Here is a 25275-nt window from a genome sequence, read left to right as displayed (position 1 = left end):
CAAAGAGAAATTTCATCGATCACTATTTCTTTTATTTTGCATCGGGTTTTTATTTAATTTTTTTTTAGTTTTTAGTTTTAGTTTGGGCCCAATGATTTAAGCTTAATTAAATGGATTGTGGATAAAAAATAATTTCGAGCCCAATAATTATAAGATGATAAAGAGCAATTCATATTTTATAAGTTTTATATTTTTAAATGTATATATAAAAACTATAGATAAAAAAATTTTGGCCCCTAAAAATTACATGCCCCGGCCGGCGGTCCAACCGGCGCTCCAACCGGCGCCACCCTCCAGCCGGCCCTGATTCTAAGTTTGAGTATTCCTCGACTATTTGGTCAAAGCTGTCTTCGAGAATCGTGAAAAGTTGTTGACCGAAGGTGAAAACAATTTGGGCCTTAAATTAGTTGAGTAATTATAATATATATTAAATAGCAGATTTTAGTTGTGAGATAAATTTGCTATTCAATTTGATTGACTTTTGTTCGATAGAAGAGCATTCTCAAAATATCCTTTATCTCTATCTCTATAACTATATTAATAAACATTAAATATTTTTTTCCTGTTCAATTAAATAAAACATTTCTATAAATTTATCATTACAATTTTCTCTTCTCTACTCACATGCAATTCAATAAATATTAAAAAATAAATGAGGGCAAACTTTGTTTTCCAAAATTTATAAAAAATCATTACATTTTCTCTCTTTACCCTATTATTTACATTCACATCCAATTAAAACTCCACCCTATAATTTACAAACTTTCTTCACGTAATTTGAAAGATTGTATGAGGATGCTAACAACTATGAATTGGTTCATGCACATAAGGTTAAGGGCTCGCCCCTGAGCTTTCCTATTATTATTATTATAGAACACAATGATGCAATTTTTTTGTCTTTATTTTACTATGAGAGGATACTTGTGATGCATTATTTGATATTTTTATAAATATGTAGTTAATAAATGTGAAGGTCACTAGGCTATTGATTATTCCTAAAAGTATACGATTTAGTTTTCCGATATAATCAAAAGAAACTAATAGTTATCCAATCTATTTTTCATGTATAATTAGATCATATCATGAAAATAAAATTAGAAATCTTAGACTAAATTGTTAAGAAGACTATTATTATCTATAGGTTAGATAAATTAAACATGTACCGAAGTTTAGAACGAAAAAGATGATAACAAGCCAATAAACATCCTGCCTATTATAAAGACGACACTAACCATTTAAATTATATTTTTCTCTCGCATACATCTAACGATTTGTATGTATATTCATGTTGCCCCGCCGCAAAGCGCGTGTCAAATTTACTAGTTTAGTTTAAACATTAGGAATACATATTTTTTTCAAAAAAATATATATAATTTAAAAAAAATATATGCATATCGAGGTGTTGGGCCGGGTCAATCCACTACCTGGCCCTACCTCATAGCCGGCCTTGTACTCGGTCCTCAAACCCAAACCGAGCTGTCTTTATTCAAGTTGGCCAAATATAGTTGACCGCGGTCAAAAGTCGGACTACTCGGTCAAAAGTCGACGTACTCGGCCAAGTTGGCTCCTAGCCGTCGTACTCAGTGTAGTAACTTAATTATGTACTCGGCTCCTAATTAGCATACTTGCCCTAGTATTGGCTAGTATAGTAAGATAATACATTTATACTGAATAGTAGAGTACGTGGTTCATTTATTAATTAGGGGACGTGGAGGTCTATAAATATAGAAGATATAAACAAGTAATTCTCATCCCCGTGTACAAGTTCTATATATATATATATAGAGAGAGAGAGAGAGAGAGAGAGAGAGAGAGAGAGAGAGATGGCATTGAGTGGTAAAAGAGTTGCTCAGATCGAGATCAAGTCGGATGGTGATGTTTTTCACGAGTTATGGAAGGGGAATCCACACCAAGTTCCGAACCTGACCCCGAACACCATCAAAAATTGTAAAACCCATGAAGGTGAAGTTGGAACCGCAGGCTCAGTTCTCATCTGGAACTATTTCCATGGTATGGTATTATATATACGTCTTAATTTCCTTAACTGCTAGTTTTCTTGAAATCAAAGGTTTGGATGATATATATATATATATATATATATATAATATTTGTGGTTGCAGATGGAAAAGACAGTGTTGCCAAAACACTAATCAAGGACATCAATGAAGAGAAAAAGTCGGTCACCTTTGAGGTTCTTGAAGGAGATCTCCTAGAACCATATAAGACATGTGTTGTACACGTTCACGTAGACAAGCATGGTACAAACCACCTGGTCACATGGACCGTCGAGTATGAGAAGCGGAACCCTGATGTTCCTGATCCGGATACCCTCATGGACCTTTATAGGAAGATCACCAAAGACATCGAATCTCACCATCTTCAACAGAACTAAATAATTCAAAATCAAACTCAAATCATGTATGTCACCGGTGGTTATAAGGTGATCTAAATAATTGATTTTGATTATGTTGTCGTGTTTGGAATTTGTGTACGGTTTTAATAAAGTGTTATATTATTAGACCATGTGTAGTCAAAACGCCTCACCCTTAGGCGTTATGCGCCGTGTGGCATTCCCGTCATCAATTGAGGGTTATGCAAAAAGTGGCGTAGTAGCAAAACGCCATAACTCTCCTTCAAATTTTTAACTTGTGATGAAAATTACCAAACCTGAAATAATGATCAACGAACGTCCCGCTAGAAGACATGATCACCGATATGAACACGGACACGAAACTCTTTCACGAGATCCCACGGTCAACTACATTAAGTTTAGATTATTAAAATCCAACATGCTTATGTTAAAAGAACTATCAATCCAGATAATGACTTGTACATAGCGTTTAAAGGTAATACATTATTTTGTCCCATTATGATCATCATATACGTGGGTATCATACGGTTTTCATAGTTCTCAACATTTGTTCCATAAACAAAACAACTCAAAACATCCTTTTATCTAGATAACTTAACCAACTCAAACTCTCCGCTAATTATCTTTTTTTTTTCTTTTTCAATTATCAGCTCCTCCTTTGTATAGTCAAATCCCTCACACCCTTTTGTTACGATTCAACATGTGCACTCGGTTAGGAGTGTAAATATGTGATAAGTCTATAGGTAAAAGTGTGAGAGGTTTACCTCAAAACGGTATGTAAACTTTTAATTAACAAAAATCAAGCTGTTTGGAGCACCGTTTCGAGTTAAGTTTTACATCAATCGATTCCTATTCTCATTCCGATTAAAAGCCCTAAACTATCAATTTGAAATTTGGAAAAAACATAACACCGTTAAGTTGTTTTAACGGGGGTCCAATGAAAACAAATAGTATGAAACTTGAGACCGATGACAGCTACTTTCTAAGCTTGAATTATTATCGGCCAACTGTGTTAAGTTGAGGATTATTAAAATCCAATTTGCCTTTAACAATATTATGTTCAGAAATGAACACCTTAATTTCTACCATGTTGAGTAAAAAACAATTGATAGTAGTTAGTTAGGTACATATAGTTAGTTTGTGTTACTGTTAGCTATAAGGTGTTAAGAGTAAATAAACAGTTATAGTACTTGGTTAGTTAGGTACACTTGGTTTGTTACAGTAAGCCAAGGTTAGTCAAATCTAATATGATATGAAAACGAAATAGAAAAGATTTGTCTCTTCGTTTTAAGACAAAACAAATGACTAAATACGTCATTTTAATATCTTAGAGAGGACGGAGCACCCATATTAATAGGGTGTAAGACTTTCAAATCATATGACAAAATCGTCACTATATTATGTGAGTATGGTGCATGGCTTCATTTTATGATAAACGTTTACCTTGAAATCAATTCTTTTTTGAGTATTAAAATGAATTAATAATTAATTTATTACACATTATTATCGCACATAAATACAACCAACCCTTCATCATTTTTATTCATTAAGACCTTTCACCATTTTTATTCATTCAAATCGTCGATGCTAATTTCTTAAACGATGATCCATGGATATTGATCAAACCGCCAAACAATTCCGATTATTATATCTTTTCAAAAGATAGTAGCATACATTTTTTCAAAGATCTAATCTAGCAAGTCAGAGAGTAAGAGCGTTCCTAAAAAACGTTTGACGTGATCGTGAAAAAGGTCATTTAGTTTAAAATTTTGTATTTTAATTTTTTGGCTTGAATTGTTATATTTTATTTTTCTGGTTTTCAGTTCTAGGGTATTGTATTTGTAGATAGGTGCTGCTAATGCTTTCATAGTTTGTAGATACATAAGAATATAAATGAAGTGACGGTGTAAAATTATTCAGTGCATAAGTAGTATTGTAGTACACATGGGTGTAAAATTATTTAGGGTTGAACAAAAAAATTTTTGTTTTTGGTTTAGGTAAAATATTAGACAATACCCTATACAATTAAAAAGATATTTACTATATCATAACATTTTTCGTTTTAATTTTATATTCTGTTTTGTGATTTCTCCCGATACACATACATACCTCTAAAGGATCTTCAACCTTATCGGTTGAAGTGTGAGGTCCAAAATCTAAGTTAAGTGTCGGGTTGTTTAAAAAATCAATACATTTTAAAACTTCAACATGAGTTAATTATTTCATTATCTATTTAAGGATTTAATCTATTAGAATAATTTAAAATATTTAGAGCATTCGTAACAGCAAACCTTTATAAACTGTCACATCAAATTTCAAACTTTTCTATAGAAAAAAAACCCACCTTTTAATACAACAACAAACCTCTACAAACCTATTAAAGTTAATTATATACATGTGTGTGTATGTGTATGAGAGATACAGAGAGAAAGAGTGTGTCGCATCATGTTTGTTTGCTGAGGCAAACTTCTCACCCAAGGACTTATCTCCACAATGATAGACTTTGCTTGTCTTGGGTTTGCTGTCCATCACATAGATCCGAACCTACAGAGATGGAGCTTGTTGCGGACGCACTTAGTATCAAGACTGTCGATATAAGCGTAAAGTGTCATTCTTGATATTTTGTCACTGTTTCTTGAAACACTGAGGTTTCATGATTCTAGTCAATTTCATTCAAATCGTTAGCTAAGTTTATATTTTAATGTTAAGTTAGCAGTATTTTGTTTTTCAGCTACTTTTATATGGAAGTGCATAAATATCGGTTCTAGAAACCGATTTGAGAGAAATTGGTTTATTTATTTGTTACAACTTGTATTATTTGATAAACTTGTGTTACATGAAGATTTAAATGAAATAATGTTATTATGGTCACCTAATAGTGTCACGTGTGTTTGAGCAATCTGTACGTCACACTTGGGCGTTTCCGCTTTAGCCGGGGTGTTACAGCTACCACCTCGTTCTGCCACCAACCAACCTCCAGCAACCACCACCATCTACGCCTATCACCACCACCACGCCTATCACAACCACCCTGTAGATCCAGATCCGTGAAGATTCAGTTTGTTTTTTTCGGGGACTTGGCAGGTTTATTGTTTTGCGGTGGCAACCATACATAAGATATTAAGGACAACGATGGCAACCACGGCCTCCCCTGCATCTTAATCAGATCTAGGGTTTATCTTCTTGTTGTATGACGACTCAAAACAAATGACTTATGAGATGAAATTGGGGGGTTTAATAAAATCGAGCCATGGTACCATTGAAGGTGAAGGATTAGGAATGATGAGAAGAGTGGACAGTGCTTTGAATGAGATAAGTTTAGGTTTGTGTTGCAGACGAGGGATGAAATCTGGAGGTGATTCGAGACACCATTTATTGGAATTGATTTAAATAGGGAGAGGTTGTGTAGGAGCTGATAGTGTTGGTCACTGTGCTGTTGCGGAGACGGTGGTGATAGGCGGAGGCGGCGGCGGTTAGCCGGAGACGGTGGTGATAGGCGGAGGCGCCGGTGGTTTGCAGGAAACGGTGGTGATAGGCGGAGGCGCCGGTGGTTAGCCGGAGACGGTGGGGGTTTCCAAAGACAAGGGTGGTCGGTGAAAGAGAGTTCGGTGAGAGAGAGTTTGAGAGAGAGAGAGAGAGTTATATATATTTTTATTATTTTACTTTTAAGTATTAAATAAATTGTAAAATTACAATACTACCCTCACATGCCTTGCACATGACAATATTTAACAAAAAAAAATTAACTTAGTTAGTACCAAAGGACGTAACATGAAAGGAATTTGAAACATGAGTTATGTCTTTTGCTATTTCTTTTATTAAATGACGTCTAATGAAAATTAGGTCAAACGTAAAGGACGTCTTTTGCCATTTTGTCTATCAATAATATTCAACAACTCTTTAAAACAAGTCCAAATCGATCTCTCCCATTTTGAAAAGGATCCAAAAGAGATACAATTCTAATTGAGAAAAACAATGATAATAATAATAATAATTAAAGATAAAACTAAGAAAATAAACAAACAATGATAGAAAATATACAAATTTCAAATCTTTCAACTCGATACACTTATCTAACTATATCAAATTCCAGTTGATCCCATTCTAGAACGGGTTGTGCTCATGAGTCTTCATACGGGCCACTCTCTTTCCTCTCACACATATCATCTCTTTTGCTCTAAAAATCGGTTTTTCGTCAAGAACCAAGTCCCCCATCTCTCGTAACGATAAAGTTTTCAATAACAAAGGTTACTACAGAAATATAGAGATTGGAGACATTGATGTAGTTTTTTTATTCATGATAATGTTATGATGTACTTAGGGCGTTGTTTTCTTGAAGCTAGCTTCTTCCTAGTCTCTGTCTTTTTGTCCCGTTCAAAGAAATAAAAAAGGGTTAGATCACTATCAATCCCGAGAACTTTATGAACCTACCATCTCAAGTTTATGGTTTAGCAATTTATCTGCCGCGTACCTACATTAAATAAAACATGTTTAATTGTATTAACTATTATAAATTTCCTTTTGATAAAACATTTTAATTATATTATAGATTAGATTATTAGTTAAACACTAATATAATGCAAACCAACTAATTTACGTTAAACAATTGTTGTTGAAACTAAAAAGTCATACCTCCAAAATTAAGGAGATGACTAATTTAGATTTTAGTCCTAACTCGTGATTCACGATGAAAGAGGTAATCTGATTAACTAATATATTGGTCCCCATTATATTAACTTAATCCGTATATATGTATAAAAATATTATTTATATCATGTCATTGTATATATATATATATATATATATATATATATATATATATATATATATATATATTTTCTGTTGTCTGTTATTGTTTTGATAAATATCTAGCCATGTTATCAACCAGTGTTGTAAAGGTTGTATTCTAAGCAGGGCCGTCTTCGAGGATTTAAATACTTCGGCCGAGCCGAAAAAAAAGACCCATAGCCTTAACGAGCAACGAAATATATAATCTATATTTTTTAAACGAGGCTTAATGTTATAACAATAAACATAGAAAAATATATTATTAAAATCAAATACCGTAATAATTAACGATTAACCAATGATTCATGAAACTCTCCTAAGTCCTAACATTGGAAAAAAAATAGCTTGGTCATTAGTGGCTAGCTTGGTCAACCGTGGAGGAGCCTGGTGGTTAACAACGAACCAACAGTGGTGGTCGGCTAGGTTGGTCGTTATTCAGCATTCGCAAAGAAGGAAAGAACCAAAGAGAAATTTCATCGATCACTATTTCTTTTATTTTGCATCGGGTTTTTATTTAATTTTTTTTTAGTTTTTAGTTTTAGTTTGGGCCCAATGATTTAAGCTTAATTAAATGGATTGTGGATAAAAAATAATTTCGAGCCCAATAATTATAAGATGATAAAGAGCAATTCATATTTTATAAGTTTTATATTTTTAAATGTATATATAAAAACTATAGATAAAAAAATTTTGGCCCCTAAAAATTACATGCCCCGGCCGGCGGTCCTACCGGCGCTCCAACCGGCGCCACCCTCCAGCCGGCCCTGATTCTAAGTTTGAGTATTCCTCGACTATTTGGTCAAAGCTGTCTTCGAGAATCGTGAAAAGTTGTTGACCGAAGGTGAAAACAATTTAGGCCTTAAATTAGTTGAGTAATTATAATATATATTAAATAGCAGATTTTAGTTGTGAGATAAATTTGCTATTCAATTTGATTGACTTTTGTTCGATAGAAGAGCATTCTCAAAATATCCTTTATCTCTATCTCTATAACTATATTAATAAACATTAAATATTTTTTTCCTGTTCAATTAAATAAAACATTTCTATAAATTTATCATTACAATTTTCTCTCCTCTACTCACATGCAATTCAATAAATATTAAAAAATAAATGAGGGCAAACTTTGTTTTCCAAAATTTATAAAAAATCATTACATTTTCTCTCTTTACCCTATTATTTACATTCACATCCAATTAAAACTCCACCCTATAATTTACAAACTTTCTTCACGTAATTTGAAAGATTGTATGAGGATGCTAACAACTATGAATTGGTTCATGCACATAAGGTTAAGGGCTCGCCCCTGAGCTTTCCTATTATTATTATTATAGAACACAATGATGCAATTTTTTTGTCTTTATTTTACTATGAGAGGATACTTGTGATGCATTATTTGATATTTTTATAAATATGTAGTTAATAAATGTGAAGGTCACTAGGCTATTGATTATTCCTAAAAGTATACGATTTAGTTTTCCGATATAATCAAAAGAAACTAATAGTTATCCAATCTATTTTTCATGTATAATTAGATCATATCATGAAAATAAAATTAGAAATCTAAGACTAAATTGTTAAGAAGACTATTATTATCTATAGGTTAGATAAATTAAACATGTACCGAAGTTTAGAACGAAAAAGATGATAACAAGCCAATAAACATCCTGCCTATTATAAAGACGACACTAACCATTTAAATTATATTTTTCTCTCGCATACATCTAACGATTTGTATGTATATTCATGTTGCCCCGCCGCAAAGCGCGGGTCAAATTTACTAGTTTAGTTTAAACATTAGGAATACATATTTTTTTCAAAAAAATATATATAATTTAAAAAAAATATATGCATATCGAGGTGTTGGGCCGGGTCAATCCACTACCTGGCCCTACCTCATAGCCGGCCTTGTACTCGGTCCTCAAACCCAAACCGAGCTGTCTTTATTCAAGTTGGCCAAATATAGTTGACCGCGGTCAAAAGTCGGACTACTCGGTCAAAAGTCGACGTACTCGGCCAAGTTGGCTCCTAGCCGTCGTACTCAGTGTAGTAACTTAATTATGTACTCGGCTCCTAATTAGCATACTTGCCCTAGTATTGGCTAGTATAGTAAGATAATACATTTATACTGAATAGTAGAGTACGTGGTTCATTTATTAATTAGGGGACGTGGAGGTCTATAAATATAGAAGATATAAACAAGTAATTCTCATCCCCGTGTACAAGTTCTATATATATATATATATATATATAGAGAGAGAGAGAGAGAGAGAGAGAGATGGCATTGAGTGGTAAAAGAGTTGCTCAGATCGAGATCAAGTCGGATGGTGATGTTTTTCACGAGTTATGGAAGGGGAATCCACACCAAGTTCCGAACCTGACCCCGAACACCATCAAAAATTGTAAAACCCATGAAGGTGAAGTTGGAACCGCAGGCTCAGTTCTCATCTGGAACTATTTCCATGGTATGGTATTATATATACGTCTTAATTTCCTTAACTGCTAGTTTTCTTGAAATCAAAGGTTTGGATGATAATATATATATATATATATATATATAATATTTGTGGTTGCAGATGGAAAAGACAGTGTTGCCAAAACACTAATCAAGGACATCAATGAAGAGAAAAAGTCGGTCACCTTTGAGGTTCTTGAAGGAGATCTCCTAGAACCATATAAGACATGTGTTGTACACGTTCACGTAGACAAGCATGGTACAAACCACCTGGTCACATGGACCATCGAGTATGAGAAGCGGAACCCTGATGTTCCTGATCCGGATACCCTCATGGACCTTTATAGGAAGATCACCAAAGACATCGAATCTCACCATCTTCAACAGAACTAAATAATTCAAAATCAAACTCAAATCATGTATGTCACCGGTGGTTATAAGGTGATCTAAATAATTGATTTTGATTATGTTGTCGTGTTTGGAATTTGTGTACGCTTTTAATAAAGTGTTATATTATTAGACCATGTGTAGTCAAAACGCCTCACCCTTAGGCGTTATGCGCCGTGTGGCATTCCCGTCATCAATTGAGGGTTATGCAAAAAGTGGCGTAGTAGCAAAACGCCATAACTCTCCTTCAAATTTTTAACTTGTGATGAAAATTACCAAACCTGAAATAATGATCAACGAACGTCCCGCTAGAAGACATGATCACCGATATGAACACGGACACGAAACTCTTTCACGAGATCCCACGGTCAACTACATTAAGTTTAGATTATTAAAATCCAACATGCTTATGTTAAAAGAACTATCAATCCAGATAATGACTTGTACATAGCGTTTAAAGGTAATACATTATTTTGTCCCATTATGATCATCATATACGTGGGTATCATACGGTTTTCATAGTTCTCAACATTTGTTCCATAAACAAAACAACTCAAAACATCCTTTTATCTAGATAACTTAACCAACTCAAACTCTCCGCTAATTATCTTTTTTTTTTTCCTTTTCAATTATCAGCTCCTCCTTTGTATAGTCAAATCCCTCACACCCTTTTGTTACGATTCAACATGTGCACTCGGTTAGGAGTGTAAATATGTGATAAGTCTATAGGTAAAAGTGTGAGAGGTTTACCTCAAAACGGTATGTAAACTTTTAATTAACAAAAATCAAGCTGTTTGGAGCACCGTTTCGAGTTAAGTTTTACATCAATCGATTCCTATTCTCATTCCGATTAAAAGCCCTAAACTATCAATTTGAAATTTGGAAAAAACATAACACCGTTAAGTTGTTTTAACGGGGGTCCAATGAAAACAAATAGTATGAAACTTGAGACCGATGACAGCTACTTTCTAAGCTTGAATTATTATCGGCCAACTGTGTTAAGTTGAGGATTATTAAAATCCAATTTGCCTTTAACAATATTATGTTCAGAAATGAACACCTTAATTTCTACCATGTTGAGTAAAAAACAATTGATAGTAGTTAGTTAGGTACATATAGTTAGTTTGTGTTACTGTTAGCTATAAGGTGTTAAGAGTAAATAAACAGTTATAGTACTTGGTTAGTTAGGTACACTTGGTTTGTCACAGTAAGCCAAGGTTAGTCAAATCTAATATGATATGAAAACGAAATAGAAAAGATTTGTCTCTTCGTTTTAAGACAAAACAAATGACTAAATACGTCATTTTAATATCTTAGAGAGGACGGAGCACCCATATTAATAGGGTGTAAGACTTTCAAATCATATGACAAAATCGTCACTATATTATGTGAGTATGGTGCATGGCTTCATTTTATGGTAAAGGTTTACCTTGAAATCAATTCTTTTTTGAGTATTAAAATGAATTAATAATTAATTTATTACACATTATTATCGCACATAAATACAACCAACCCTTCATCATTTTTATTCATTAAGACCTTTCACCATTTTTATTCATTCAAATCGTCGATGCTAATTTCTTAAACGATGATCCATGGATATTGATCAAACCGCCAAACAATTCCGATTATTATATCTTTTCAAAAGATAGTAGCATAAATTTTTTCAAAGATCTAATCTAGCAAGTCAGAGAGTAAGAGCGTTCCTAAAAAACGTTTGACGTGATCGTGAAAAAGGTCATTTAGTTTAAAATTTTGTATTTAAATTTTTTGGCTTGAATTGTTATATTTTATTTTTCTGGTTTTCAGTTCTAGGGTTTTGTATTTGTAGATAGGTGCTGCTAATGCTTTCATAGTTTGTAGATACATAAGAATATAAATGAAGTGACGGTGTAAAATTATTCAGTGCATAAGTAGTATTGTAGTACACATGGGTGTAAAATTATTTAGGGTTGAACAAAAAAATTTTTGTTTTTGGTTTAGGTAAAATATTAGACAATACCCTATACAATTAAAAAGATATTTACTATATCATAACATTTTTCGTTTTAATTTTATATTCTGTTTTGTGATTTCTCCCGATACACATACATACCTCTAAAGGATCTTCAACCTTATCGGTTGAAGTGTGAGGTCCAAAATCTAAGTTAAGTGTCGGGTTGTTTAAAAAATCAATACATTTTAAAACTTCAACATGAGTTAATTATTTCATTATCTATTTAAGGATTTAATCTATTAGAATAATTTAAAATATTTAGAGCATTCGTAACAGCAAACCTTTATAAACTGTCACATCAAATTTCAAACTTTTCTATAGAAAAAAAAACCCACCTTTTAATACAACAACAAACCTCTACAAACCTATTAAAGTTAATTATATACATGTGTGTGTGTATGTGTATGAGAGATACAGAGAGAAAGAGTGTGTCGCATCATGTTTGTTTGCTGAGGCAAACTTCTCACCCAAGGACTTATCTCCACAATGATAGACTTTGCTTGTCTTGGGTTTGCTGTCCATCACATAGATCCGAACCTACAGAGATGGAGCTTGTTGCGGACGCACTTAGTATCAAGACTGTCGATATAAGCGTAAAGTGTCATTCTTGATATTTTGTCACTGTTTCTTGAAACACTGAGGTTTCATGATTCTAGTCAATTTCATTCAAATCGTTAGCTAAGTTTATATTTTAATGTTAAGTTAGCAGTATTTTGTTTTTCAGCTACTTTTATATGGAAGTGCATAAATATCGGTTCTAGAAACCGATTTGAGAGAAATTGGTTTATTTATTTGTTACAACTTGTATTATTTGATAAACTTGTGTTACATGAAGATTTAAATGAAATAATGTTATTATGGTCACCTAATAGTGTCACGTGTGTTTGAGCAATCTGTACGTCACACTTGGGCGTTTCCGCTTTAGCCGGGGTGTTACAGCTACCACCTCGTTCTGCCACCAACCAACCTCCAGCAACCACCACCATCTACGCCTATCACCACCACCACGCCTATCACAACCACCCTGTAGATCCAGATCCGTGAAGATTCAGTTTGTTTTTTTCGGGTACTTGGCAGGTTTATTGTTTTGCGGTGGCAACCATACATAAGATATTAAGGACAACGATGGCAACCACGGCCTCCCCTGCATCTTAATCAGATCTAGGGTTTATCTTCTTGTTGTATGACGACTCAAAACAAATGACTTATGAGATGAAATTGGGGGGTTTAATAAAATCGAGCCATGGTACCATTGAAGGTGAAGGATTAGGAATGATGTGAAGAGTGGACAGTGCTTTGAATGAGATAAGTTTAGGTTTGTGTTGCAGACGAGGGATGAAATCTGGAGGTGATTCGAGACACCATTTATTGGAATTGATTTAAATAGGGAGAGGTTGTGTAGGAGCTGATAGTGTTGGTCACTGTGCTGTTGCGGAGACGGTGGTGATAGGCGGAGGCGGCGGCGGTTAGCCGGAGACGGTGGTGATAGGCGGAGGCGCCGGTGGTTTGCAGGAAACGGTGGTGATAGGCGGAGGCGCCGGTGGTTAGCCGGAGACGGTGGGGGTTTCCAAAGACAAGGGTGGTCGGTGAAAGAGAGTTCGGTGAGAGAGAGTTTGAGAGAGAGAGAGAGTTATATATATTTTTATTATTTTACTTTTAAGTATTAAATAAATTGTAAAATTACAATACTACCCTCACATGCCTTGCACATGACAATATTTAACAAAAAAAAATTAACTTAGTTAGTACCAAAGGACGTAACATGAAAGGAATTTGAAACATAAGTTATGTCTTTTGCTATTTCTTTTATTAAATGACGTCTAATGAAAATTAGGTCAAACGTAAAGGACGTCTTTTGCCATTTTGTCTATCAATAATATTCAACAACTCTTTAAAACAAGTCCAAATCGATCTCTCCGATTTTGAAAAGGATCCAAAATAGATACAATTCTAATTGAGAAAAACAATGATAATAATAATAATTAAAGATAAAACTAAGAAAATAAACAAACAATGATAGAAAATATACAAATTTCAAATCTTTCAACTCGATACACTTATCTAACTATATCAAATTCCAGTTGATCCCATTCTAGAACGGGTTGTGCTCATGAGTCTTCATACGGGCCACTCTCTTTCCTCTCACACATATCATCTCTTTTGCTCTAAAAATCGGTTTTTCGTCAAGAACCAAGTCCCCCATCTCTCGTAACGATAAAGTTTTCAATAACAAAGGTTACTATAGAAATATAGAGATTGGAGACATTGATGTAGTTTTTTTTATTCATGATAATGTTATGATGTACTTAGGGCGTTGTTTTCTTGAAGCTAGCTTCTTCCTAGTCTCTGTCTTTTTGTCCCGTTCAAAGAAATAAAAAAGGGTTAGATCACTATCAATCCCGAGAACTTTATGAACCTACCATCTCAAGTTTATGGTTTAGCAATTTATCTGCCGCGTACCTACATTAACTAAAACATGTTTAATTGTATTAACTGTTATAAATTTCCTTTTGATAAAACATTTTAATTATATTATAGATTAGATTATTAGTTAAACACTAATATAATGCAAACCAACTAATTTACGTTAAACAATTGTTGTTGAAACTAAAAAGTCATACCTCCAAAATTAAGGAGATGACTAATTTAGATTTTAGTCCTAACTCGTGATTCACGATGAAAGAGGTAATCTGATTAACTAATATATTGGTCCCCATTATATTAACTTAATCCGTATATATGTATAAAAATATTATTTATATCATGTCATTGTATATATATATATATATATATATATATATATATATATATATATTTTCTGTTGTCTGTTATTGTTTTGATAAATATCTAGCCATGTTATCAACCAGTGTTGTAAAGGTTGTATTCTAAGCAGGGCCGTCTTCGAGGATTTAAATACTTCGGCCGAGCCGAAAAAAAAGACCCATAGCCTTAACGAGCAACGAAATATATAATCTATTTTTTTTAAACGAGGCTTAATGTTATAACAATAAACATAGAAAAATATATTATTAAAATCAAATACCGTAATAATTAACGATTAACCAATGATTCATGAAACTCTCCTAAGTCCTAACATTGGAAAAAAAATAGCTTGGTCATTAGTGGCTAGCTTGGTCAACCGTGGAGGAGCCTGGTGGTTAACAACGAACCAACAGTGGTGGTCGGCTAGGTTGGTCGTTATTCAGCATTCGCAAAGAAGGAAAGAACCAAAGAGAAATTTCATCGATCACTATTTCTTTTATTTTGCATCGGGTTTTTATTTAATTTTTTTTTAGTTTTTAGTTTTAGTTTGGGCCCAATGATTTAAGCTTAATTAAATGGATTGTGGATAAAAAATAATTTCGAGCCCAATAATTATAAGATGATAAAGAGCAATTCATATTTTATAAGTTTTATATTTTTAAATGTATATATAAAAACTATAGATAGAAAAATTTTGGCCCCTAAAATTTACATGCCCCGGCCGGCGGTCCAACCGGCGCCACCCTCCAGCCGGCCCTGATTCTAAGTTTGAGTATTCCTCGACTATTTGGTCAAAGCTGTCTTCGAGAATCGTGAAAAGTTGTTGACCGAAGGTGAAAACAATTTGGGCCTTAAATTAGTTGAGTAATTATAATATATATTAAATAGCAGATTTTAGTTGTGAGATAAATTTGTTATTCAATTTGATTGACTTTTGTTCGATAGAAGAGCATTCTCAAAATATCCTTTATCTCTATCTCTATAACTATATTAATAAACATTAAATATTTTTTTCCTGTTCAATTAAATAAAACATTTCTATAAATTTATCATTACAATTTTCTCTCCTCTACTCACATGCAATTCAACAAATATTAAAAGATAAATGAGGGCAAACTTTGTTTTCCAAAATTTATAAAAAATCATTACATTTTCTCTCTTTACCCTATTATTTACATTCACATCCACTCAAAACTCCACCCTATAATTTACAAACTTTCTTCACGTAATTTGAAAGATTGTATGAGGATGCTAACAACTATGAATTGGTTCATGCACATAAGGTTAAGGGCTCGCCCCTGAGCTTTTCCTATTATTATTATTATAGAACACAATGATGCAATTTTTTTGTCTTTATTTTACTATGAGAGGATACTTGTGATGCATTATTTGATATTTTTATAAATATGTAGTTAATAAATGTGAAGGTCACTAGGCTATTGATTATTCCTAAAAGTATACGATTTAGTTTTCCGATATAATCAAAAGAAACTAATAGTTATCCAATCTATTTTTCATGTATAATTAGATCATATCATGAAAATAAAATTAGAAATCTTAGACTAAATTGTTAAGAAGACTATTATTATCTATAGGTTAGATAAATTAAACATGTACCGAAGTTTAGAACGAAAAAGATGATAACAAGCCAATAAACATCCTGCCTATTATAAAGACGACACTAACCATTTAAATTATATTTTTCTCTCGCATACATCTAACGATTTGTATGTATATTCATGTTGCCCCGCCGCAAAGCGCGGGTCAAATTTACTAGTTTAGTTTAAACATTAGGAATACATATTTTTTTCAAAAAAATATATATAATTTAAAAAAAATATATGCATATCGAGGTGTTGGGCCGGGTCAATCCACTACCTGGCCCTACCTCATAGCCGGCCTTGTACTCGGTCCTCAAACCCAAACCGAGATCAAGTCGGATGGTGATGTTTTTCACGAGTTATGGAAGGGGAATCCACACCAAGTTCCGAACCTGACCCCGAACACCATCAAAAATTGTAAAACCCATGAAGGTGAAGTTGGAACCGCAGGCTCAGTTCTCATCTGGAACTATTTCCATGGTATGGTATTATATATACGTCTTAATTTCCTTAACTGCTAGTTTTCTTGAAATCAAAGGTTTGGATGATAATATATATATATATATATATATAATATTTGTGGTTGCAGATGGAAAAGACAGTGTTGCCAAAACACTAATCAAGGACATCAATGAAGAGAAAAAGTCGGTCACCTTTGAGGTTCTTGAAGGAGATCTCCTAGAACCATATAAGACATGTGTTGTACACGTTCACGTAGACAAGCATGGTACAAACCACCTGGTCACATGGACCATCGAGTATGAGAAGCGGAACCCTGATGTTCCTGATCCGGATACCCTCATGGACCTTTATAGGAAGATCACCAAAGACATCGAATCTCACCATCTTCAACAGAACTAAATAATTCAAAATCAAACTCAAATCATGTATGTCACCGGTGGTTATAAGGTGATCTAAATAATTGATTTTGATTATGTTGTCGTGTTTGGAATTTGTGTACGGTTTTAATAAAGTGTTATATTATTAGACCATGTGTAGTCAAAACGCCTCACCCTTAGGCGTTATGCGCCGTGTGGCATTCCCGTCGTCAATTGAGGGTTATGCAAAAAGTGGCGTAGTAGCAAAACGCCATAACTCTCCTTCAAATTTTTAACTTGTGATGAAAATTACCAAACCTGAAATAATGATCAACGAACGTCCCGCTAGAAGACATGATCACCGATATGAACACGGACACGAAACTCTTTCACGAGATCCCACGGTCAACTACATTAAGTTTAGATTATTAAAATCCAACATGCTTATGTTAAAAGAACTATCAATCCAGATAATGACTTGTTCCCATTATGATCATCATATACGTGGGTATCATACGGTTTTCATAGTTCTCAACATTTGTTCCATAAACAAAACAACTCAAAACATCCTTTTATCTAGATAACTTAACCAACTCAAACTCTCCGCTAATTATCTTTTTTTTTCCTTTTCAATTATCAGCTCCTCCTTTGTATAGTCAAATCCCTCACACCCTTTTGTTACGATTCAACATGTGCACTCGGTTAGGAGTGTAAATATGTGATAAGTCTATAGGTAAAAGTGTGAGAGGTTTACCTCAAAACGGTATGTAAACTTTTAATTAACAAAAATCAAGCTGTTTGGAGCACCGTTTCGAGTTAAGTTTTACATCAATCGATTCCTATTCTCATTCCGATTAAAAGCCCTAAACTATCAATTTGAAATTTGGAAAAAACATAACACCGTTAAGTTGTTTTAACGGGGGTCCAATGAAAACAAATAGTATGAAACTTGAGACCGATGACAGCTACTTTCTAAGCTTGAATTATTATCGGCCAACTGTGTTAAGTTGAGGATTATTAAAATCCAATTTGCCTTTAACAATATTATGTTCAGAAATGAACACCTTAATTTCTACCATGTTGAGTAAAAAACAATTGATAGTAGTTAGTTAGGTACATATAGTTAGTTTGTGTTACTGTTAGCTATAAGGTGTTAAGAGTAAATAAACAGTTATAGTACTTGGTTAGTTAGGTACACTTGGTTTGTTACAGTAAGCCAAGGTTAGTCAAATCTAATATGATATGAAAACGAAATAGAAAAGATTTGTCTCTTCGTTTTAAGACAAAACAAATGACTAAATACGTCATTTTAATATCTTAGAGAGGACGGAGCACCCATATTAATAGGGTGTAAGACTTTCAAATCATATGACAAAATCGTCACTATATTATGTGAGTATGGTGCATGGCTTCATTTTATGGTAAAGGTTTACCTTGAAATCAATTCTTTTTTGAGTATTAAAATGAATTAATAATTAATTTATTACACATTATTATCGCACATAAATACAACCAACCCTTCATCATTTTTATTCATTAAGACCTTTCACCATTTTTATTCATTCAAATCGTCGATGCTAATTTCTTAAACGATGATCCATGGATATTGATCAAACCGCCAAACAATTCCGATTATTATATCTTTTCAAAAGATAGTAGCATACATTTTTTCAAAGATCTAATCTAGCAAGTCAGAGAGTAAGAGCGTTCCTAAAAAACGTTTGACGTGATCGTGAAAAAGGTCATTTAGTTTAAAATTTTGTATTTTAACTTTTTGGCTTGAATTGTTATATTTTATTTTTCTGGTTTTCAGTTCTAGGGTATTGTATTTGTAGATAGGTGCTGCTAATGCTTTCATAGTTTGTAGATACATAAGAATATAAATGAAGTGACGGTGTAAAATTATTCAGTGCATAAGTAGTATTGTAGTACACATGGGTGTAAAATTATTTAGGGTTGAACAAAAAAAATTTTGTTTTTGGTTTAGGTAAAATATTAGACAATACCCTATACAATTAAAAAGATATTTACTATATCATAACATTTTTCGTTTTAATTTTATATTCTGTTTTGTGATTTCTCCCGATACACATACATACCTCTAAAGGATCTTCAACCTTATCGGTTGAAGTGTGAGGTCCAAAATCTAAGTTAAGTGTCGGGTTGTTTAAAAAATCAATACATTTTAAAACTTCAACATGAGTTAATTATTTCATTATCTATTTAAGGATTTAATCTATTAGAATAATTTAAAATATTTAGAGCATTCGTAACAGCAAACCTTTATAAACTGTCACATCAAATTTCAAACTTTTCTATAGAAAAAAAACCCACCTTTTAATACAACAACAAACCTCTACAAACCTATTAAAGTTAATTATATACATGTGTGTGTGTATGTGTATGAGAGATACAGAGAGAAAGAGTGTGTCGCATCATGTTTGTTTGCTGAGGCAAACTTCTCACCCAAGGACTTATCTCCACAATGATAGACTTTGCTTGTCTTGGGTTTGCTGTCCATCACATAGATCCGAACCTACAGAGATGGAGCTTGTTGCGGACGCACTTAGTATCAAGACTGTCGATATAAGCGTAAAGTGTCATTCTTGATATTTTGTCACTGTTTCTTGAAACACTGAGGTTTCATGATTCTAGTCAATTTCATTCAAATCGTTAGCTAAGTTTATATTTTAATGTTAAGTTAGCAGTATTTTGTTTTTCAGCTACTTTTATATGGAAGTGCATAAATATCGGTTCTAGAAACCGATTTGAGAGAAATTGGTTTATTTATTTGTTACAACTTGTATTATTTGATAAACTTGTGTTACATGAAGATTTAAATGAAATAATGTTATTATGGTCACCTAATAGTGTCACGTGTGTTTGAGCAATCTGTACGTCACACTTGGGCGTTTCCGCTTTAGCCGGGGTGTTACAGCTACCACCTCGTTCTGCCACCAACCAACCTCCAGCAACCACCACCATCTACGCCTATCACCACCACCACGCCTATCACAACCACCCTGTAGATCCAGATCCGTGAAGATTCAGTTTGTTTTTTTCGGGGACTTGGCAGATTTATTGTTTTGCGGTGGCAACCATACATAAGATATTAAGGACAACGATGGCAACCACGGCCTCCCCTGCATCTTAATCAGATCTAGGGTTTATCTTCTTGTTGTATGACGACTCAAAACAAATGACTTATGAGATGAAATTGGGGGGTTTAATAAAATCGAGCCATGGTACCATTGAAGGTGAAGGATTAGGAATGATGTGAAGAGTGGACAGTGCTTTGAATGAGATAAGTTTAGGTTTGTGTTGCAGACGAGGGATGAAATCTGGAGGTGATTCGAGACACCATTTATTGGAATTGATTTAAATAGGGAGAGGTTGTGTAGGAGCTGATAGTGTTGGTCACTGTGCTGTTGCGGAGACGGTGGTGATAGGCGGAGGCGGCGGCGGTTAGCCGGAGACGGTGGTGATAGGCGGAGGCGCCGGTGGTTTGCATGAAACGGTGGTGATAGGCGGAGGCGCCGGTGGTTAGCCGGAGACGGTGGGGGTTTCCAAAGACAAGGGTGGTCGGTGAAAGAGAGTTCGGTGAGAGAGAGTTTGAGAGAGAGAGAGAGTTATATATATTTTTATTATTTTACTTTTAAGTATTAAATAAATTGTAAAATTACAATACTACCCTCACATGCCTTGCACATGACAATATTTAACAAAAAAAAATTAACTTAGTTAGTACCAAAGGACGTAACATGAAAGGAATTTGAAACATGAGTTATGTCTTTTGCTATTTCTTTTATTAAAAGACGTCTAATGAAAATTAGGTCAAACGTAAAGGACGTCTTTTGCCATTTTGTCTATCAATAATATTCAACAACTCTTTAAAACAAGTCCAAATCGATCTCTCCCATTTTGAAAAGGATCCAAAAGAGATACAATTCTAATTGAGAAAAACAATGATAATAATAATAATAATTAAAGATAAAACTAAGAAAATAAACAAACAATGATAGAAAATATACAAATTTCAAATCTTTCAACTCGATACACTTATCTAACTATATCAAATTCCAGTTGATCCCATTCTAGAACGGGTTGTGCTCATGAGTCTTCATACGGGCCACTCTCTTTCCTCTCACACATATCATCTCTTTTGCTCTAAAAATCGGTTTTTCGTCAAGAACCAAGTCCCCCATCTCTCGTAACGATAAAGTTTTCAATAACAAAGGTTACTACAGAAATATAGAGATTGGAGACATTGATGTAGTTTTTTTATTCATGATAATGTTATGATGTACTTAGGGCGTTGTTTTCTTGAAGCTAGCTTCTTCCTAGTCTCTGTCTTTTTGTCCCGTTCAAAGAAATAAAAAAGGGTTAGATCACTATCAATCCCGAGAACTTTATGAACCTACCATCTCAAGTTTATGGTTTAGCAATTTATCTGCCGCGTACCTACATTAACTAAAACATGTTTAATTGTATTAACTATTATAAATTTCCTTTTGATAAAACATTTTAATTATATTATAGATTAGATTATTAGTTAAACACTAATATAATGCAAACCAACTAATTTACGTTAAACAATTGTTGTTGAAACTAAAAAGTCATACCTCCAAAATTAAGGAGATGACTAATTTAGATTTTAGTCCTAACTCGTGATTCACGATGAAAGAGGTAATCTGATTAACTAATATATTGGTCCCCATTATATTAACTTAATCCGTATATATGTATAAAAATATTATTTATATCATGTCATTGTATTATATATATATATATATATATATATATATATATATATATATATATATATATATATATATATATATTTTCTGTTGTCTGTTATTGTTTTGATAAATATCTAGCCATGTTATCAACCAGTGTTGTAAAGGTTGTATTCTAAGCAGGGCCGTCTTCGAGGATTTAAATACTTCGGCCGAGCCGAAAAAAAAGACCCATAGCCTTAACGAGCAACGAAATATATAATCTATTTTTTTTAAACGAGGCTTAATGTTATAACAATAAACATAGAAAAATATATTATTAAAATCAAATACCGTAATAATTAACGATTAACCAATGATTCATGAAACTCTCCTAAGTCCTAACATTGGAAAAAAAATAGCTTGGTCATTAGTGGCTAGCTTGGTCAACCGTGGAGGAGCCTGGTGGTTAACAACGAACCAACAGTGGTGGTCGGCTAGGTTGGTCGTTATTCAGCATTCGCAAAGAAGGAAAGAACCAAAGAGAAATTTCATCGATCACTATTTCTTTTATTTTGCATCGGGTTTTTATTTAATTTTTTTTTAGTTTTTAGTTTTAGTTTGGGCCCAATGATTTAAGCTTAATTAAATGGATTGTGGATAAAAAATAATTTCGAGCCCAATAATTATAAGATGATAAAGAGCAATTCATATTTTATAAGTTTTATATTTTTAAATGTATATATAAAAACTATAGATAAAAAAATTTTGGCCCCTAAAAATTACATGCCCCGGCCGGCGGTCCAACCGGCGCCACCCTCCAGCCGGCCCTGATTCTAAGTTTGAGTATTCCTCGACTATTCGGTCAAAGCTGTCTTCGAGAATCGTGAAAAGTTGTTGACCGAAGGTGAAAACAATTTGGGCCTTAAATTAGTTGAGTAATTATAAAATATATTAAATAGCAGATTTTAGTTGTGAGATAAATTTGCTATTCAATTTGATTGACTTTTGTTCGATAGAAGAGCATTCTCAAAATATCCTTTATCTCTATCTCTATAACTATATTAATAAACATTAAATATTTTTTTCCTGTTCAATTAAATAAAACATTTCTATAAATTTATCATTACAATTTTCTCTCCTCTACTCACATGCAATTCAACAAATATTAAAAGATAAATGAGGGCAAACTTTGTTTTCCAAAATTTATAAAAAATCATTACATTTTCTCTCTTTACCCTATTATTTACATTCACATCCACTCAAAACTCCACCCTATAATTTACAAACTTTCTTCACGTAATTTGAAAGATTGTATGAGGATGCTAACAACTATGAATTGGTTCATGCACATAAGGTTAAGGGCTCGCCCCTGAGCTTTTCCTATTATTATTATTATAGAACACAATGATGCAATTTTTTTGTCTTTATTTTACTATGAGAGGATACTTGTGATGCATTATTTGATATTTTTATAAATATGTAGTTAATAAATGTGAAGGTCACTAGGCTATTGATTATTCCTAAAAGTATACGATTTAGTTTTCCGATATAATCAAAAGAAACTAATAGTTATCCAATCTATTTTTCATGTATAATTAGATCATATCATGAAAATAAAATTAGAAATCTTAGACTAAATTGTTAAGAAGACTATTATTATCTATAGGTTAGATAAATTAAACATGTACCGAAGTTTAGAACGAAAAAGATGATAACAAGCCAATAAACATCCTGCCTATTATAAAGACGACACTAACCATTTAAATTATATTTTTCTCTCGCATACATCTAACGATTTGTATGTATATTCATGTTGCCCCGCCGCAAAGCGCGGGTCAAATTTACTAGTTTAGTTTAAACATTAGGAATACATATTTTTTTCAAAAAAATATATATAATTTAAAAAAAATATATGCATATCGAGGTGTTGGGCCGGGTCAATCCACTACCTGGCAGTACCTCATAGCCGGCCTTGTGCTCGGTCCTCAAACCCAAACCGAGCTGTCTTTATTCAAGTTGGCCAAATATAGTTGACCGCGGTCAAAAGTCGGACTACTCGGTCAAAAGTCGACGTACTCGGCCAAGTTGGCTCCTAGCCGTCGTACTCAGTGTAGTAACTTAATTATGTACTCGGCTCCTAATTAGCATACTTGCCCTAGTATTGGCTAGTATAGTAAGATAATACATTTATACTGAATAGTAGAGTACGTGGTTCATTTATTAATTAGGGGACGTGGAGGTCTATAAATATAGAAGATATAAACAAGTAATTCTCATCCCCGTGTACAAGTTCTATATATATATATATATATATATAGAGAGAGAGAGAGAGAGAGAGAGAGAGATGGCATTGAGTGGTAAAAGAGTTGCTCAGATCGAGATCAAGTCGGATGGTGATGTTTTTCACGAGTTATGGAAGGGGAATCCACACCAAGTTCCGAACCTGACCCCGAACACCATCAAAAATTGTAAAACCCATGAAGGTGAAGTTGGAACCGCAGGCTCAGTTCTCATCTGGAACTATTTCCATGGTATGGTATTATATATACGTCTTAATTTCCTTAACTGCTAGTTTTCTTGAAATCAAAGGTTTGGATGATAATATATATATATATATATATAATATTTGTGGTTGCAGATGGAAAAGACAGTGTTGCCAAAACACTAATCAAGGACATCAATGAAGAGAAAAAGTCGGTCACCTTTGAGGTTCTTGAAGGAGATCTCCTAGAACCATATAAGACATGTGTTGTACACGTTCACGTAGACAAGCATGGTACAAACCACCTGGTCACATGGACCATCGAGTATGAGAAGCGGAACCCTGATGTTCCTGATCCGGATACCCTCATGGACCTTTATAGGAAGATCACCAAAGACATCGAATCTCACCATCTTCAACAGAACTAAATAATTCAAAATCAAACTCAAATCATGTATGTCACCGGTGGTTATAAGGTGATCTAAATAATTGATTTTGATTATGTTGTCGTGTTTGGAATTTGTGTACGGTTTTAATAAAGTGTTATATTATTAGACCATGTGTAGTCAAAACGCCTCACCCTTAGGCGTTATGCGCCGTGTGGCATTCCCGTCGTCAATTGAGGGTTATGCAAAAAGTGGCGTAGTAGCAAAACGCCATAACTCTCCTTCAAATTTTTAACTTGTGATGAAAATTACCAAACCTGAAATAATGATCAACGAACGTCCCGCTAGAAGACATGATCACCGATATGAACACGGACACGAAACTCTTTCACGAGATCCCACGGTCAACTACATTAAGTTTAGATTATTAAAATCCAACATGCTTATGTTAAAAGAACTATCAATCCAGATAATGACTTGTACATAACGTTTAAAGGTAATACATTATTT

The 25275-nt window shown here is 33.5% G+C and overlaps 3 pseudogenes; all 3 read left to right on the top strand.

The window, feature by feature from the left end:
• Positions 1-1823: 1823 nt before the first annotated feature.
• LOC143557960 (kirola pseudogene) lies at positions 1824-2392 on the top strand (annotated as a pseudogene).
• Positions 2393-9437: 7045 nt separating this feature from the next.
• LOC143557959 (kirola pseudogene) lies at positions 9438-10007 on the top strand (annotated as a pseudogene).
• Positions 10008-24241: 14234 nt separating this feature from the next.
• Positions 24242-24807, top strand: LOC143557958 (kirola pseudogene; annotated as a pseudogene).
• The last annotated feature ends 468 nt before the right edge of the window (positions 24808-25275 follow it).

This window comes from Bidens hawaiensis, unplaced genomic scaffold, assembly GCF_021521415.1.
Source record: "Bidens hawaiensis isolate Kalapana, Puna unplaced genomic scaffold, B.hawaiensis_p1.1 tig00019292_1, whole genome shotgun sequence".
NCBI lineage: Eukaryota > Viridiplantae > Streptophyta > Magnoliopsida > Asterales > Asteraceae > Bidens > Bidens hawaiensis.
This window is presented reverse-complemented; position numbering and strand designations above follow the sequence as displayed.